The sequence below is a fragment of the Petaurus breviceps genome, unplaced genomic scaffold (genome assembly GCF_028583685.1).
Source record: "Petaurus breviceps papuanus isolate PSGF00001 unplaced genomic scaffold, PetGlider_PUasm1.0 446, whole genome shotgun sequence".
In the NCBI taxonomy this organism is placed as follows: domain Eukaryota; kingdom Metazoa; phylum Chordata; class Mammalia; order Diprotodontia; family Petauridae; genus Petaurus; species Petaurus breviceps.
The window spans coordinates 2,838,310-2,855,980 of NW_027186338.1; the positions used below are offsets into that span (position 1 = coordinate 2,838,310).

Here is a 17,671-nt window from a genome sequence, read left to right on the forward strand (position 1 = left end):
TCTCTCTCTCTCTCTCCCCCCTCTCCCTCTCCCTCCCTCCCTCCTCACTTTTGTTACTTCCCTACTTTTTAAAAGAGCAGCATGGAATGAAGAACACTGGACCTCCAATCAGAGGATGGCTGACACATATTTAAATTACTATTTTAAAGAATTTTCTTCCCATTAGAAGTAAGCTCTTCAAGGCAGGAATTGTCGTTCTGCTTGTATCTATATTCCCAGCACTTGACCCAGTGCCCCACATGTACTAAGCACTTTTTACAGAGCTTCTTGACATGTTGACTAAACATAAGCCAACATGTGTTTGGGGAAAGATGAACAAGGTTTCATGTCAAGGTCCCTACCCAAAACTCTGCTGCCTCCACCCAGAAACAGGAGTTTGGACTGAATGATCTCTGAGGCTCTTCTGTTCCATGTCCTGTGGTTAGTCAGTCAGCAAGCATTTCTTGTGATATTAAGAGAAATGCACATCAAGATAACCCCGAGGTTTTACCTCATACCTGGAAAATCGGTAAAGGTAACAAAAGAAGGGAAGAGGTCAATTTTGGTGGAGTTGTGGGAAGAGTGGTACGCTAGGGTATTGTTGGTGGGGCTGTGAATCAGTGCAGCTATTTTGGAAAGCAATTTAGAATTTTGCAAATAAAATTAATAAGATGTCCCCACCCATTGACTTGAGATTTATACCCCAAGGAGAGGACTGATAAGAAGAAAAGCCCCATACACTCCAGACTCTATAGCAACACTTTCTGTGACAATAAAGAATTAGAAACAAAGTCTGTGCCCAGTGATCGGGGAAGGCTCCACAAATTGTGGTACGTGAACCCTTAATTCAGAGGTTAGCTGGGGAGGAAGTATATTAGCTTAAAAGAGAAAGAGGGAGTTATGCATTCGCAGCCTTGTCCAGCTTCCAGGCCTTCGAGCTTTCCTCCTCAGTTGCAGAACCACATTTTTCAGCTAGCTCCCTAAAGGATATTTCTGCTCCATCTGACCCAGAGCCTTCCATCTCTTCTAAGTGGGATCCCTGAGAGAAGGGGCTGGGAATGACTGCTTGACCTTCTGTGAGTCAGGTTAAAAGAGTTACTTTCCCGCTGACTGTGAGAGGCTTCTTTCTCTTGGCTTTTAGCATTTTCTCTGCTGGTCCCCCAGGCCTGGATTGCTCTCCCTCCTCATCATCTGCTAGCTTCCCTGGCTTCCTTTAAGTCCCAGTTAAAACCTCATCTCCTGGAGGCCTTTCCCAGCCCCTCTTAATGCTAGCATCTTTCCTCAGTTATTTGCATATTGTCTGCCCTATTTGATTGTAAGGTCCAGGAGGGCAGGATATCTTTTGTCTTTCTGTGTCAGCCATGCATAGCACCATGAGGCCCAGTAGGCATTTAATAAATGCTTGTTGACTTACCGACTGACTCTGTAGTACAATGTTAGAGGTGTCCAGCTGGACATTTCCACTGTCTACAAGGACTTAAATTCCCCCCCCCCATTTTAATGCAGAAAGAACCCCATGATCTGGGAAGCTCTGCCAGTAGATCCTATACACGAATATGGCAGACTCCATCTCAAAAGCTTGGTGATAGACTGCTTTTCTATGATGACCTTACCTATAGGCTGACCACTAAATGGTGAGGTCTTTGGCCATAGCCACCTATAAAACTTGGAGCTCAGTTCTATTTAAATGGAATTTATCATCTTTGCTCTAAAACCTGCTCCTTTTCCTGCTGTTCCCGGTTCTTCTGGTACCACTGTCATTTCCCTGGTCACACAGGAGTGCTTAGAAGCAGAGGGGTTGTCCCTGAAGCCTCATCCCTCCTTGAAGACTTTCAATCAATGTTTAACTCCTGACAATTAATTCTCTGTGATGTTTCATGAATCTATCTCCTTATCATTCTTACTACTACCAGTCAACAAATATTTATTAAGTACCCACTTTGTGTTGGACAACATGCTAAGTGCTGTGGATGCAAAGAAAGCTGAGACAGTCCCTGTTCTCTGGGACTGTATTCTAATGGAGAAGACAATATGAAAATAACTTGGGAGTGGGGCTTGGGCTTCTTGCAGAAATCTGAACTACAAAAATAATCTAACCAGTATTCTTGCTTCCAGCCTCTTCCTTCTCTAAAATCAATTAATATGCATTAATTAAGTGCTTAAAACATCCTACATACAAGCTTCCCAGGAAGGCTGGATAAAATAATGTATATAAACTATAAAACATTGCATCAAGGTTAGCTATCAATCCACAACCATTTGTTTTCATTCCACATAATAGCATTTTATTTTTTCCAATTACATATAAAGATAGTTTTCAACGTTCACTTTTATGAGGTTTTGAGTTGCAAATTTTCCTCCCTCCCCTTCACCTTTCCAAGACCAGAAGCAATCTGATATAGGCTATACATATACAATAAATCATGTTAATCATATTTCCACATTAGTCATGTTGTGGAAGATGAATCAGAATGTAAGAAACACCCTTGTGAGGATCACAGGACTTCCTAGGCTTCAACAAGCATTTATTAAGCACCTACTGTGTGCCAGGATACAGAGGCAATCTCTGCCCTCAGGGAGCTTGCATTCAGCAAAGACTGGGATTCTTAAACTGATGTCCAAGGATGGCTAAGGGATCCACGGAGGGATTTCAGGAGGTCTATAAAATTTGATGGAGGGAAAAAAATTATTTTCACTTCTAACTGAAATTTAGCATTTCCTTCCATGTTAAATTCAGGTAACAAAACATTCTGAGAAGGAATCCATTGGCTTCATCAGAATGCCAGAGAAATCCATTACACAAAAAGAAGTTAAGAAAATGATAAATGCTGGAGAGGATGTGGAAAAATTGGAACACCAATGCATTTCTGGTGGAGTTGTGAACTGATACAACCATTCTGGAGAGCAATCTGGAACTATGCCCAAAGGGCATATATACAAGTGCATAACCTTTGACTCAACAATACCACTTCTAGGGCTGTATCCCAAAGAGATCATAGAAGTCGGGAAAGAACTGTATGTGCAAAAATATTTATAGCAACTCTTTGTGGTGGGAAAGACTTGGAAATTAAGGGGATGCCCATCAATTGGGGAATGGCTAAACAAGTTGTGTTATATGAATGTAATGGAATGTTATTGTGCTATAAGAAATGAGGAGCAGATGGACTTCATAATAACCTGGAGAGACTTATGTAAACTGATGCTGAGTGTGGAGAGCAGAACCAGGAAAACTTTGTACACAATTACAGACACATTGTATCTGTGGTGACTAACTTTGATAGACTGGGCTCCTCTCAGCAATGCAAGGTTAGAAGACAACTCCAAAAGACCCATGATGGAAAGGGATATATCCACATCCAGAGAATTACAGAGTCTGAATGCAGATTGAAGCAAACTACTTACTCTCTCTTTTTTTTTTTTGTTTTGTTTTGTTTCTTCTTTCTCATTGTTCACTCCATTGGTTGTAATCCTTCTTTACAACTTGACTAATGTTTAATGTGAAGATCTTTGTAGATCCTATATTTGATTGCATGCTACCATGGAGGTAGAGGGGGAGGAGAGGGAGAAAATTTGAAACTCAAGGAATTGCGGAACTGAATGTTGTAAACTAAAAATAAATCATTAAAAAAAAACATTAAGGGGGGTGGATAGGTGGCGCAGTGAGTAAGAGCGCTGGCCCTGGAGTCAGGAGGACCATGATGGGTTCCCAGCCTCAGATACTTAACACCCACACAAAATAACTGGCCATGTAACCTTGGGCAAGTTACTTAACCCCAACTGCTTAAAAAAAAAAAAACCATTAAGGACTTCTGTATGAAGGGGATGCAACATATTCATGGATAAGTAAATACAGGATCAATATAAAATAAATACACAATGATTTGGAAGAAGCAATAATCCTTCATGGAGCCAGGAAGGACTTCTTTTAAGGAAAGTGTTCCTTGAGCCAAATCTTCAAAGGAAATAGGGATTCCAGAAGCCAAGGTGGGAAGGAATAGGAATGGGAGATAGGTTACAAAACATCCCTTGTACCAAAGAAGGAAAAAAGAAAAAAAGTCAGTTCTGCAAAACCAACCAACACATCATCCTTATTTAGTGATAATACTAGCTGGCATTTCTCTAGTGCGATAAGGTTTTGGAAGAACTTTACAAATGTTATTGCATTTGATCCTCACTATAGCCCTGGGAGGCTGTAGTCTTCTGATACCTCCCTCCCCCCACCTTTTTAAACAGATAATAAGTTGTTCATATTATCCCCATTTTTACAGATGAGGAAACTGAGGCAAGCAGGTTGTTAAGTGTTTGAGATAGAACATGAACCCAAGTCTTCATAATTCCGGGTCCAGCCTTTAGCACCACCCCAGGAGCTGCATTCAACAGTAAATTCTGGGCAAGCCATCTAACCTCTACCTACCTCAGATTCCTCATTTATAAAATGAAGCTAAAAATAGCACTCACCTCTCAGGGTTGTAGTGAGGGCTGAATAAGATAATATCTGTAAAGCATGTCAATTATTTTGTTGGTGTCGGATGAAGATTTTAACAATACTTTTAATTTCTCAAATGCTCTTATATTTATATCATAGGTATCTGTGTACTTGTTTCATCAGGCCTATTAAACTACAAGCTTTCTGAAGGCAGAGACTTCATCTTATTTCTCTTTATATTTTCCTTAATGTTCTGCATTGCTTAAGATTAATGCTAACAATGATTGAATGAATGAACCAAGTGTTCAAGATGTGGTCAGCCTTCATAATAGTGATAGATGTAACAACACCTAGTTAGGGGCAATCTAAGTAAATCACCAATGTGTTGATAACTCTAAATATAATAAAATATTATGAATTTACAGAATAGAAGAGGCTTGTGACATTTTCAGAATGCCACTGTCTCAGTTATTAGTTCATATTAATTATAACTTTGGAGCTGTAAGGCACATCAGGGCCCTTCTAGTCTAACTCTCAGATAAGGAAACAGGTCTAGAGAAACAAAGTGATTTGCCCAAAGGCTTAGAGGGAGTAAGCAGCAGAATCTGCCTGGACCCTAAGGCCTTTGACTACCGAACCAGCCCACACAACAGCAACTAAGAGTAGCCCAAGACTTACAGCAGGAAGTGGGATAATAAGGTTAAAAGCTAAATGGTTATTTCAGGCATGGTACTTCATCTGCATCTGGTAAGTCTTTAGTTATCAATTCAGTTCACTTTTAGCTGTCCTCAAACCTTTAATCCCTTCCTCATTGTTTTATCCCTTTGTAATTTGGACACAAAGAATACAGACCACCCTATTTGCACTGATTACCAGGAATAAAGGGGAAGCATGGTTAATTATTTGTTAAATTGCTTGGGAAAAGGAAATTCTGCAACTTTTGTGTACAACAATTAGGTATCTGTCTACTTTCCTCATACTTAAAATTTCAGCTCATTTGTAACTCCAAACAGCCATCCTCCTTGATCTAAAGCAGGGATAATAATCGACCATAAAGCATTTTGCAAATTTTAAAACCCTGTTTTATAGGAGCAATTATTATCAAAACAGAGACAGAAAATGATTAGAGAAAAATTAAGTCCTTCGGTAAGTGGGAAATTTAATTTATTTCCTTCTTAAGGAAATGTAAAACGTTGGATTCAGCTGCTTTTTAAAGTTAAGGAAGCATAAGGGTTTATTCTATGAAAGCTAAATGATATTTCCATGCAACATTATGACCAGTTTCTCTTTGTTTTGTTTTGTTTCAGCAAAACAGTATCAAGGGGGAAAAAAGAAACAAAAAAGAAAAATACACTCCTGGAAAAGAGTTGAAGAAGACCAAAAAAAAAGTGATCCCAACAGTTACATCTGCAACCACACATGGGTTATAAACAGGAAGGCTGGGCTTTTGCTTTTACAGTGTAACATCATTGTTGCTATTAGAGTCCATGGAGTTTTGCTGCTGTTTGATGTTGTCTTCATCAACATTGTTATCATCAGTGTATATACATTGTACTTCTGGGCCTGCTCTCTTAACTCGGAATCACTTCATGTAGGTTTTCCATCTATCTTAAAATTCTTTGTGATTGCAAATTCTTAGGGTGCATTCTTCTCCCAAAATACTCATGTGGCACAGTTTGTTCAGCCATCCCCCAATTATTGGGCACATTTTGTTTCTAACTTTCTGCTATTACAAATGGTGTTGCTATATATTTTTTTAAAAATAGATCTTTTCATCCTGCAAAAAAAGTTAACAATGGGAAAGTAGAATGAAAGGGTATGAACATTTCCCTGACTTTTAATAATAATAGTAACAGCCAGCATTTACATGGCACTTCAACGTTTGCAAAGCATTTTTCATTTCATCCTCACACCAATGCTGTGGGGCAGCTGCTAATATTATCCCCTTTTACAGATAAGGAAACCAAGGCAGACAGTGGTGTCTTGTCCAGGGTCATATAGTTGGTAAGTGACTGAGGCAGGATTTGAGCTTGGTATGCCTCCAGGTCCTGTGCCTGTACCATCTAGCTATACCCTTATTGTAATGCCGTATTTTAATCATCTTTTATACCTTCCTTTTATTGACCTCCCCAGTGACTGCCTTGGACACTCTCCCTAGTAACTGTTCCAAACCCTTCACATGCTGTCAAGTCTCCAGTCCCAACAGAACTTCCTGCTTTACTGACAGCTCAACATTTATTGTGACTGCGCAAGGCAGGCATTGGACAAGATCATACTTTCTTTTTTTGTTTTGTTTTGCTTTTTGGAGGGGGGAAGGCAGGGCAATTGGGCTTAGGTGACTTGTTCAAGATCACATGGCTAGTAAGTGTTAAGTGTCTGAGGCTGGATTTGAACTCAGGTCCTCCTGACTCCAGAACCGGTGCTCTATTCACTTCACCACCTAGCCACCCCAATCATACTTCCTTTTAAAGGACGAATAGAAACAAGGATTGTATAAGCACCTATTATGTGCCAAGAACTGTTCTAAGCATTGTGTGTGTGTGTACGCGTGCGCGTGCGTGTGTGTGCTAAGCATTTTGGAAGTTAAGTAACTTGCTCAAGGTGACAGATTTCCAAGGTTGTATTTGAACTCGGGTCTTCCTGACTCCAGGCCCCCAGGCTCTAACCATTTGGCCACCAAGCTTCCTTTCAACATTAATCTGTGTCTCTACCCACTCTTTCCTACAGTTTCAGAGAAAGGGAGCAAAAAGCATGGTATAATGGTTAGAGTGATGGATTTTCAGGTCATGAATCCTGCCTCATACATTTGCTAGTTAAATGACCCAGAACAAATCACAGAACACCAGTGGACCTCAGTTTTCTCACCTGTAAAATAAGGACCTCGTCTCAATGGCCTCTGAGGTCTCTCCTGCATTGTAGACCCCTATGTGGGGTGCTCTTAATTCCCTGGCTCAGGAAGAAACTTAAGGCCGCCTCTTATTCCTTCTTTTTCTGGCAAGTTTGCTATTTGTAGGAACTAACATATCAAGAAGACGCCAGCACTTAAATGTGTGGCCTCAGATGTCTGTATACAGATAGACAAAGTATGGTAATAACTAGGATGAAGAAGGGATCCTAATGTAAGGAAGTAAATTTGACTTCATAAGGTGTCAATGAGACTTTGGGAAATGACACTCATGACGACAGTGTGAAATCTGCATGACAAAAGCCTAGCTTAGTATAGATGAATGTGGGAAATGTGGAACATGTATGTAAGACAGACTGATAAAGAAATCCAGTAACCTGTGCAGAGACGAAAAAACAGAAACAAATTGTGGGAATATGTACCAGACCACTTGGACAGAATAGGGCAGTGATGAGTGCAGCTGGCAGGCTGGTAAAAAGTGGTAAAAGGGACTTCACATCTCCACATATCTGCTGGTGCGTGTTCTCTCTCTCTTACACACACACACACACACACACAGAATCTGAAGGCGCTCCAGCAGTCCTCTAGTTCACCCCACACTTGAAAGGAATTTCCACTAGGATATACCTGACTAGTGATTGTCTAGCCTCTGCTTGAAGACCTCCATGAAGGGAAGGAAGGAAATAAGCATTTATAAAGTGATCCTCACAACAACCCTTTAGGAAACTGAGGCAAGCAGAGGGGAAGTGACTGGCCCAGGGCCATCCATTAGTGAGTGTCTGACTCCAGGCCCAGCACTCTGTGCCCTGTGATACTCCCTAGATGCCAGATAATCTGCTACCTTGGTCTTTTTACTCAATGATAAAAAGTCTCTATTATTTGACCTAACAGCAGATAAGTGGTGCAGTGCATAGAACGCCTGGCCTGAAGGCAGGACGATCCATCTTCCTGAGTTCAAATCTGGCCTCAGACACTGTGTGTGACCTTGGCTAAGTCACTTCACCCTGTTTGCCTCAGTTTCTTCATCTGTAAAGTAAGCTGGAGAAGGAAATATCAGGCCATTCCAGTATTTTTGTGAAATGGTGTCACAAGTCTCACAAGACTGCAGAATGACTTAACAACAACATTTAACCTAACTGGGTAATAGTCTGCAGAACAAAAAATATAAAAGAATAATCACGTGATAGCAATTTGTCCTAGGACTTTTCTATATGAACTTCATATAGAAAGATGAGCAGAATGAGAGAAATAATATCACAGCCTCTCTGAGCCTCAATTTCCTAATCTATAAATTGGGCATAATAACTATCTACCTTGCAGGGTTGTTGTGAGGATTAAGTCAAATGAGCTAATATAGGTAAAGCATTTGAAAACCATACCAAGATAACTTAGATAAATGTTAGCTAGTGCCATTATAAATAATGCTTTAACATTTTAATGCACCCCTAATTTAGGCAGATATATCCAATAATGGATAGAGTTCAGACTTGGATTCAGAAAGAACTGAATTCAAATCCTGCCTTAGATACAGACTGATGCTGTACAATGATGCTGGACAAGTCATGTAACTTCTTCCAGTCTCAGTTTCCTTATCTGTAAAATGGCTATAATAAAATAGAACCTACCTCCCAGGGATGTTACAAGAATCAAATGAGATGATATTATCTCGTTGGTCCTGTTATTTTGTCCATGAGTGCTGATTTCAGCCCCTCCAAGCCTCATCCCGTGCTACCCTTGTCCATATTCTCCCCCAGGATCCTCTCTGTGTGCTGCGGGTTTTCAGGCTCTTTTTACATTTCACTGGTATCTTCACAGTCTTTGGGCTTTTCCATTTGTTTTCCCCTTACTTTTGTTTGGTGACCAGACCATGTCCTAATCCCAGCCCAAATTTCCTGGGTGAAATTCCTTCTACCACTTCTTGCATATAGGTCATTCTTGGAATGTGGCCTTGTAGCTCAGATTCCAAGATAACAAAGGAACAGAGACAGGATTCCTGGGATCAACTGGGGAAATAGGAGGTGGAAACTGTTCAGCCGTGGCAAGGCTTCTCTCCTGGCTCCCCCATGCTGCAGTCTCAGCTTATCAACAGAGCAGGAGGCCCAAGTGTTCCCAAACGAGCTGAACCTCTGCCTTATCATTTCAGCTTGGATCAGTCTCCTCTTTCCCTCAACAAAAGTGGCTATTATACATATGCCTTCTTTCACGTGGTGAAAGAATGCGCATCCCTGCCCTTTTATTTTGGGTCAGAACTATCTCTTATTATGAGTATGTAAATTGTGCCTATTGAAAAACCGCTATGACAGCCGCCCTATTCTGTTGCAGCTGCTTTGAGGCTTAAAAACTTCCACAGTGATGCTAAAATGCAGTCGATCTTTACTGTGAGCCCATTTGAACTCACACAAGGGAAGGGCATAAAACCTAATTTGAGACAACCAAGAGCATTGGGGGAGGTGATAAGAGAGGGAGAGATTTGTGGCAAAGGAAACTCTTGAATCTCAGTCATTAGAGTGTGTGTGGGGGGGGGAGGGGGGAGGGGTTATTGCCATGCTCTTCAAATTATAGCAAGAAGAGAAGAGAATTGCTGACCATGCTAGAGGCTGCTTTCTGGACCTGGCACGCTCATTTATGCAAGGCTTTCACCAGTTGATCTCCCCGCATCAAGCCTTTCCCTTCTCCAATCCAGCTTCCACACAGCTGCCAAAGTCATTTTCCCAAGATGCAGCTGTGAGCACCTTGTACCCCTATTCAGCAAGCTCCAATGGCTCCTTACTGCCTCTAGGCTGGAAGACAAGACCTTCACAAAATCTTCCCAACACCCCTTTTCAACCTTATTCCACACTACACCCCTTCTTGGTCTCCCTGGTCTAGCCCAACTATCCTTCTGGCTGGTCCTCACACACAACATGCTATTTTCCAATCTGCATGTCTTTGCGTTGGCTGTCCCTCATGCCTAGGATCACTTTTGTCCACCCTTGTTTCCTCTAAACTCTGCTCCTGCCACTTTGTGTAAGCTCTCCCTCACACCCGCCTTGAATTGATTTTGTATCCATCCTGTATATTCTCATCTGAGTACATGGTACCTCTCCATACAGAATATCAGCTCTTTGAGAGCAAGAATTGCTTCATTTCTGTCTCTGTATGCCCAGATCCTGGCACATAAGAGCTATTGAATCAATCCCTATTGATAGATGGATCTTTTCTCCCAGTTCTGTTACTCTCTGGTGTCTATTCTCCTTGCCAGGGGTTTTATAAGAAGGGGTGGGGTCTCATTCAGCCGCATCTTATCACTAAAGGATGACACGGGGGATTACCTAGGAGATCCTCCCAGGGAAATTTTCTAGCATAGGTAATTGTAGCATGAGAAATCCTAGATGTAAAAGGTCCCAGAAAAAGAAAAGGATTGGAGTGGGAAGGTGGGAAGAGAGATATCTAGGGCAGAGGCAGCTTGTCACAAATGCATCCTATGGATCTCCCAGAGACCCAACAAAACCAGAGGGTTGGGTTTTTTGGTGGGGAGGGAGAGATAGCCACAACAGACATTTGGAAAGTCACTTCCAAGGCATAGCATAGCAGTACTGCTGTAGGCTGGAAAGGGGAATTCCTGGGGAATTCTGGTAGGCACCACAGTTTCAAATCAGGAAGAAGTAGAAGACTCCTTCTAGTGGCTGGATTGAGGTAACATAAAATTGAAAGGGTCCAGAGATGACGTGCATCTTCCCAATAATCCTCCTAGCCGGTCTGCCTTCTTTGCGCCCAGTTGTCTGCATGGTTTCTTCCCTTTATACCCTGAGCTCTTTGAGAGCAGGGACCATTTTGTGCCTTTCTTTGTCTTCCCAGTGTTAGCGCAGTGCCTCGAACATAAATAATGTTTGTTGACTTGAGAAGCACTAGTAAACAAAGCTGAAAGGGGACAGAGATTTTCAAGTCCCCCAGAAAGACAACAACAACAAAAAATCTGTGAACACAGAAACCAAGGAGATATTCCTGTCTGGTGTCCAGTTGGGACCCTGCTGCCTTCAAGTGCTTCCTCAGGCAGTAATTGAAAGAACCACATAAACCAGCCTGAGTTTCACTGATGCTGGTGATCTTCTAAAGCCATCTTTAATTGGAGAAAGTTGTATGGGAAAGGGAGCAGAAGGGCTGAAAGAAGCACAAAAAAAGATTTGTGAAGGTATTTAAAGTATTTTAGAGTTGTGAAGGCTATAGATTAATGGGAAATATGGAAAGACCTGAGAAGTAGGCAAAAAAAACCCCAAAAACAAAAGGAGAAAGAGAATGTCTCAGAGGGAAGGAGAGCGGGCTACTCATGGCAGACAGGCAAAAGAAGGCAAGGGATTTGAAGAGGACCAGGATGAGATAAACAAGTTAACGATAACAAATTAAAAAGTTGATAGGATGGTGTTAGAGATTAGCAAAATGCTAATGAGGTAAAGGGTGGGGCAGCTCCAGAGTTGTTCCACCCCCACCCCCACCCCCAGCAGCCTGTCAGAGCAGTTCCCCAGAGACAAACTAACAACTCCAAAAAACACAACACAGGACCGAAGATCTCTCTCTCACAAGTATGGAGATCAAGAAGCATTTTCACTGACTTTTTAGACTGTGCAATGCTTCCCCCCCCCCTTATATGGTGAAGTAATTATTGTCTTTTCAAAATATAGCCTGGTTTTCCTCCTAGAAGTCAGGTCAACAAGCATTTTTTGAATGACTCCCATGTGCCAGGCACTGTGCTGAGCAATGGGGATATCATAGCAGATTTTTTAAAAATGACAAAACCAATCTCTGCTGTCAAGGAGCTCATGGTCTAATGTGATAAGGAAGATAGGCTACATAAAGAGGATTAAAAATTGCATCTCCATAGAGGATAGTTACAACATAAGAATAGCAACAGCAGGTTATCATAGAAAATGAAATGTTCCTTTAAAAAAAATTGGAAGGACATCATCATGAAAAAAATGAAGGAGAAAGAATCTGAACAGATAGAGGGGCATCCCACTCTATGTCAGGAGATTAGAGGGTGGAACAAGGGGGCACAGAAGAGAAAGTGATCAGAACTTGCAAGTGAATTGGATTTAAGTGAGGTAGGGCTGTGCAAAGTCACCAGCCTCACTTTCTCCTCCAGTGCTATCAGGGTCCAGTGGCAAGATACAGATCAGGATTACTAGAGATGACCCCAGATGACAAGTTAATCCGATAACAACAGTATAGAAAGGTCCACAGTCTTATTAAGTCCTGTATCCATTCAAGACATGACAGAGAATCTCAAATGAATTGTCAGACTCATCAATTAACTTCTAGCGATTCACATGAACACAGCTAAGGCTTCTAGAAAGAATTGTTTTAAAATGCGGATGTTTTGGGCAAGATGCTGAATACCTAATGTCTTTATCACAGCTGCCAATGGAGAGTAAGAGCTTCACAACAGAAAGGCAAATCTGGGATAATAATTGTAGAATGCTATAGAGGCACAATGCCTGGCATCTCGTGAGCTCTATATAAATGTTAGCTAGTAGCTGTAGTCTCAGCAGGAGTGGTAGCAACAGTAGTGGTGATAGTAGTTAGAAATAGTGGTGATAGAAGTGAACAGCTGGTTAAGGAGATTGAACATGGAACTTGGATATGTAGATCCTGGCATAAAATACCAGAATGACAGGCTTCTGGCAAGGAAGATAGTGAATCTCTAATAAGAGTTAGGAAGAACGTATCTCCCAGTTCTGCAGAGGGAGGAGGAACTAATTATATACATATATACACACATTTATACATACACACACATATAAAACCATGTGTGAAAGAGAGTTTATAGAATGGCTACAAAGAATAGCCATAGAGATGCCCAGAAATTGATAGGAGAGAGGAAGGAGCAATAAAACCCATGATTTTAGGTCACAAAATATGAATATTCTAACAAACACTAAGAGGAATGTTTTACTTCTTAGGGACCACTCAGGCTTGATGGACTTGGAACCATGAATGGAATAGGCTTCCTATAGCCTAAACCTTATTCAAAAGAACCAGAATAGATTAGGGGAGGGTAACATCAGTGAAAAAATTTAGGAACTAGAGAGGGGAAGCTGATTGGGAGCATTAGGTGGTGGTTAATGGAAGCATAAACAGAAATCTATTGTCACCAAAGAACACTACAAATTGCCAGGACTGAAGGAATTTGGGAACCAACTCACAAATCTGGAACCAAGGTATGATGAAGAGGAACTTCAGCTACCTGAACAACTGCATAGACTTTAGCAGATATGCTAGTCTTGAGGAAAAGATGGAGAAGAGTGATGTAGGCAAGATCATTGCACAATTAGATGGATTTGAAACAGTTTTAAAATAGTCAAATCAAAAGAGTAGCCATGAATGAGTCAGTGGAACCAATCAATGGATAATCATTTTTAAGCACTTGTCAGGCACTGTGGAAAGTGCTTTACAAATATCCTGTTTGATCCTCACAACAACCCTAGGGGGTAGATGCTATTTTACAGTTGGGATGTAACTGAGGCAGACAGGTGAAGTAACTTACCCAGGGTCATATAGCCAGTAAGAGTTTGAGGCTGGATTTGAACCCAGGGCTTCCTCACTTCAAGCTCAGTGCTCTATTCATGGCACCACCTCACTGCCTTTGAAGGAAGTCTCTGGCAAAGAGTCCTGGGAATTTGTACTCTCAGACAATTTGATTTTTTAAATTCAGTTTTGTTTTCAGTTCCTCATTTTCTCCCTCTTGCCTTTCTCTCCACCACTCCTCCCTACAGCTGAGAAAGCAAGAAAAATGAAACCCATTACAGTCATGTACAGTCAAGCAAAACAATCTTATGTTAGCTCTCTCTCTCTCTCTCTCTCTCTCTCTCTCTCTCACACACACACACACACACACACACACACACAGAGTAGATTACTTTTCTATCTGGAAGCATGTTTTGTCATGTAATGCAGTACCTGTTTTGATGTACCTATTTTTCCACAAACTCACTAACATTTATCATTTTCCTTTTTTGGTCAACTTTGGCAAACTATGAACTAGTACCTGAAAATTGTTTTAATTTACATTTCTCTCATCCAGATTGGAGCAGTTTTTTTTGCATGGCTTCTGATTGTTGGATTCACATTCATTTATTCATATCCCATTACCATTTATCAATTACATCCTCTGAAACTGTGGTCAGTCTTTGTGTTGATCAGAGTTCTTAAGTTTTACAAAGTTTGTAACAATATTATTATTGTCGTAGAAATTGTTCTCCTGGTTTTGCTCACTTCACGTTGTATCAATTGATATGTCTTCCCAGGTTTCTCTGAAATCATCTGCCTCATCATTTCTTACAACTCAATAGTGTCTTGTCATTCATATACCATAACTTGTTTAGCCATTCCCCAGTTAATGAACACTCATCAATTCTTTGCCACCATGAAAAAAGCTGCTATAAATATTTTTGTGCATATGAGATCTTTTCCTCTTCCATTGATCTTTTTGGAGTATAAACCTATAAATACTATCACTGGGTCAATGGGTATGCACAGTTTAATTGTATTTGGGGCATAGATGCAGATTGCTTTCTAGAATGGTTGGACTAGTTCATAGCTCCTCCAACAATTCATTAATGTACTTGTTTTCCAACAGCCCCTCCAGCATTTGTCATTTTCTTTTGTTGAGAGTGAAATTGATAAGGACTGAGGTATAGTATTAGCAAGGTTTCTATTGCATAACAAATTGGGTCCAAGGCCCATCAGTAGGCACAAGGACATCATTTGGCACTTAACAAAGTTTTCTTATAGTCAGTAATGAGGAACTAATCGAGTAAATAAACATTCTCTCTGATTGGCCAGAGTTTTACATATTTTGTGGTTATTGCAAGAATATTCTGGCACATTCTGTGGTTATTACAAAAACATACCACAAAATATATGGCCCATTTTGTGGTTACCACCTACCACCCAATTTCCCAGAATTACATTAACATCTCATTTGTTGTTGTTCAGTCATGTCCAACTCTTCATGACTCCTTTTGGGGTTTTCTTGGAAAAGAAACTATAGTGGTTTGATATTTCCTCCTCCAGCTTATTTTACAGATGAGGAAACTGAGGCAAACAGGGTTAAGTGACATGCCCAAGATCACACAGTTAGTAGCTGAGGCCAAATTTGACCCCAGGAAGATGAGTCTTCCTCACTGTAGGCCCAGCACTCTATCCATATCACCATCTAGGTGCCCCTAATTTCCCCATAATCATGTGGTTTACAGCAAATCAAGACCTAGCTCACAAAATAGAAGGCAATCACAATATAGAAAGAACCAAGCAAAATGGAGTCAGTTTTGAATTCCATACTTTGTAACAGAAAGATGTTTGGATTTGCATTTTTCTAGTTATCAGTAACTTAAAGTATTTTTCATGTGGCTATTGATAAGCTTAGAAAACTGATTTTTATCATTTGACTATCAGTTTGAGAATGGCTCTTATTTTTATAAATTGGAGTGTGTTCCTTGTATATCTTAGAAATGAGATCTTTATCAGAGAAATTTGCTGCACAGATTTGTTCAGTGATTTTATCAATACCTTGAATGATCTTGGAGAGATAGCTAACACATTAGATGACTGGGTCAGGATGCAAAGATCTTGACAGGCTAAAACCATTGTGCTGAATGAACCTGATTAGATGAGATCAAAGAGGAATGGGATAAATGTCAGTGTTATTTCATTTGTGTCCAACTCTTTGTGACCCCGTTTGAGGTTTTCTTGGCAAACATACTGGAGTGGTTTGCCATTTCCTTCTCCAGTTCATTTTACAGATGAGGAATCTAAGGCAAACAGAGATAAGTGACTTTCCCAGGGTCACACAGCTAGGAAGTGTCTGAGGTCAGACTTGAGCTCAGGTTTTCCTGACTCTAGGCTCAGCTCTCTATCCACTAGCTGCCTGTGATAACTGGTTAGACACCTAAAAAACAGGTTCTATAAAGAATTGGGGATCCCACCCAAAGTAGCAGGGTTGCCACTTGGACTCCACACTGAGTGATAAATCCCATAGCTTGGTTTTTAACATTCTGTCCAGGAGGTTTAAGGCAGAAACAGGAACAAGAAACAAAAAAACAACCTTTGTTTCAGTTCAGAGGAGCTGATGACTAAGAGGTCTAAAGTCTTTTCAAGGAAAACCAGGGATACAGACCTACACATTGTAATTTTGCAACTTCCTCTCTGGGTTTTTTAATCCCTAAATTTTGCTTCTTAAATTAATGTTGTACAACTTTATTCAGGACAGCAGAAAGCCAGCGGTCTGTAGCAAACCACATTTGCATGTGAAAAGCAAGAATTTAGGACAAAGGATTTAGGGTAAAGTGTTATAGCTCACAGCAATTCCAGCTTGCCTCCTCCTCCTCCAGCCTCTTCATTTGCATGTCATACCCAGAGGATTTGGGATGGCAGGAGGAAGCTGTGATGCTTTGTAGCTATTTAGTTTTATCTGACTCTCTGTGAAGTGACTTGCCCAGGGTCACACAGCTAAGAAGTGTTTGAGGTCAGATTCAAACTCGGGAAGATGAGTCTTCCTGACTCCAGGCATGGTGCTCTTATCTACAGAGCTATACTTATACTCAGCTGTCTAGTGCTTTAGACCCTTACAAACTTTTGTCAGTGTTAGAATGGAGCTCTCCAAAAATGGCTTGAGGGGAAAAGCAAATTGACATTCAGTAACTGATTGGTGACAAAGGGGCCTTTTTAACCCTAGTCAGTCCCTATTTGTTCAGGACGGAGACTTTGAACCTTCTAGTAAATGGGAGTCACTTCAGTAGAATAATCATAGAACCATAGAACCATCGCTATCTGTAGAGCTAGAAGGAACTTGGGAGGTTATCTAGCCCAACCCCATTTTCATATGAGGAAACTGAATCCCAGGAGGTTAAATAACCAAAACTCACACTGGTAGTAGACAGGAGAGACAGGTTTTTAGGCTTAATCCTCTAACTCTCAAGTCAGATCTCTCTCCAATGACTCATCTTAAATTTAATAATTTATTATAAATTTGTGTTCTTTTTCCCGCATTGAAATTTTGGTGATACAATATTTTGCCATTTGACCTCATAGCATCATATTGTAAACAAGTCATTACGTGTACATATTCCTGTCCCTGCATGCTAGACCTCCCGAAAATGCCCAACAAGCTCACTTGCCAACACTTGATTGTTAAGACCTGTCAGCAGGACCACTGGTCAGTTATAACTTGCATTTTGTGTGTTTATTTAGAAAATAATGTAATTACTACAACTTTAACTCTGTTACATAATAGATGAAACATGTACAAACTTTTTTTTTAAATTTTCTTCTCTTCTTTCTTTATGCTTCCATGGCCCCCTTATATTTATTCAATGCCTCCAATTGCA

The 17,671-nt window shown here is 40.7% G+C and overlaps 1 long non-coding RNA gene across 2 annotated transcripts in view; it reads left to right on the plus strand.

The window, feature by feature from the left end:
- Window positions 1-4,596, plus strand: part of LOC138171536 (uncharacterized) — an 11,144-nt gene extending 6,548 nt beyond the window's left edge. For both annotated transcript variants that reach the window (XR_011170912.1, XR_011170913.1), the window contains exon 3: window positions 2,717-4,596. This is a non-coding gene — a long non-coding RNA (uncharacterized lncRNA). The remainder of the gene's footprint in view (window positions 1-2,716) is intronic.
- Window positions 4,597-17,671: the final 13,075 nt, after the last annotated feature.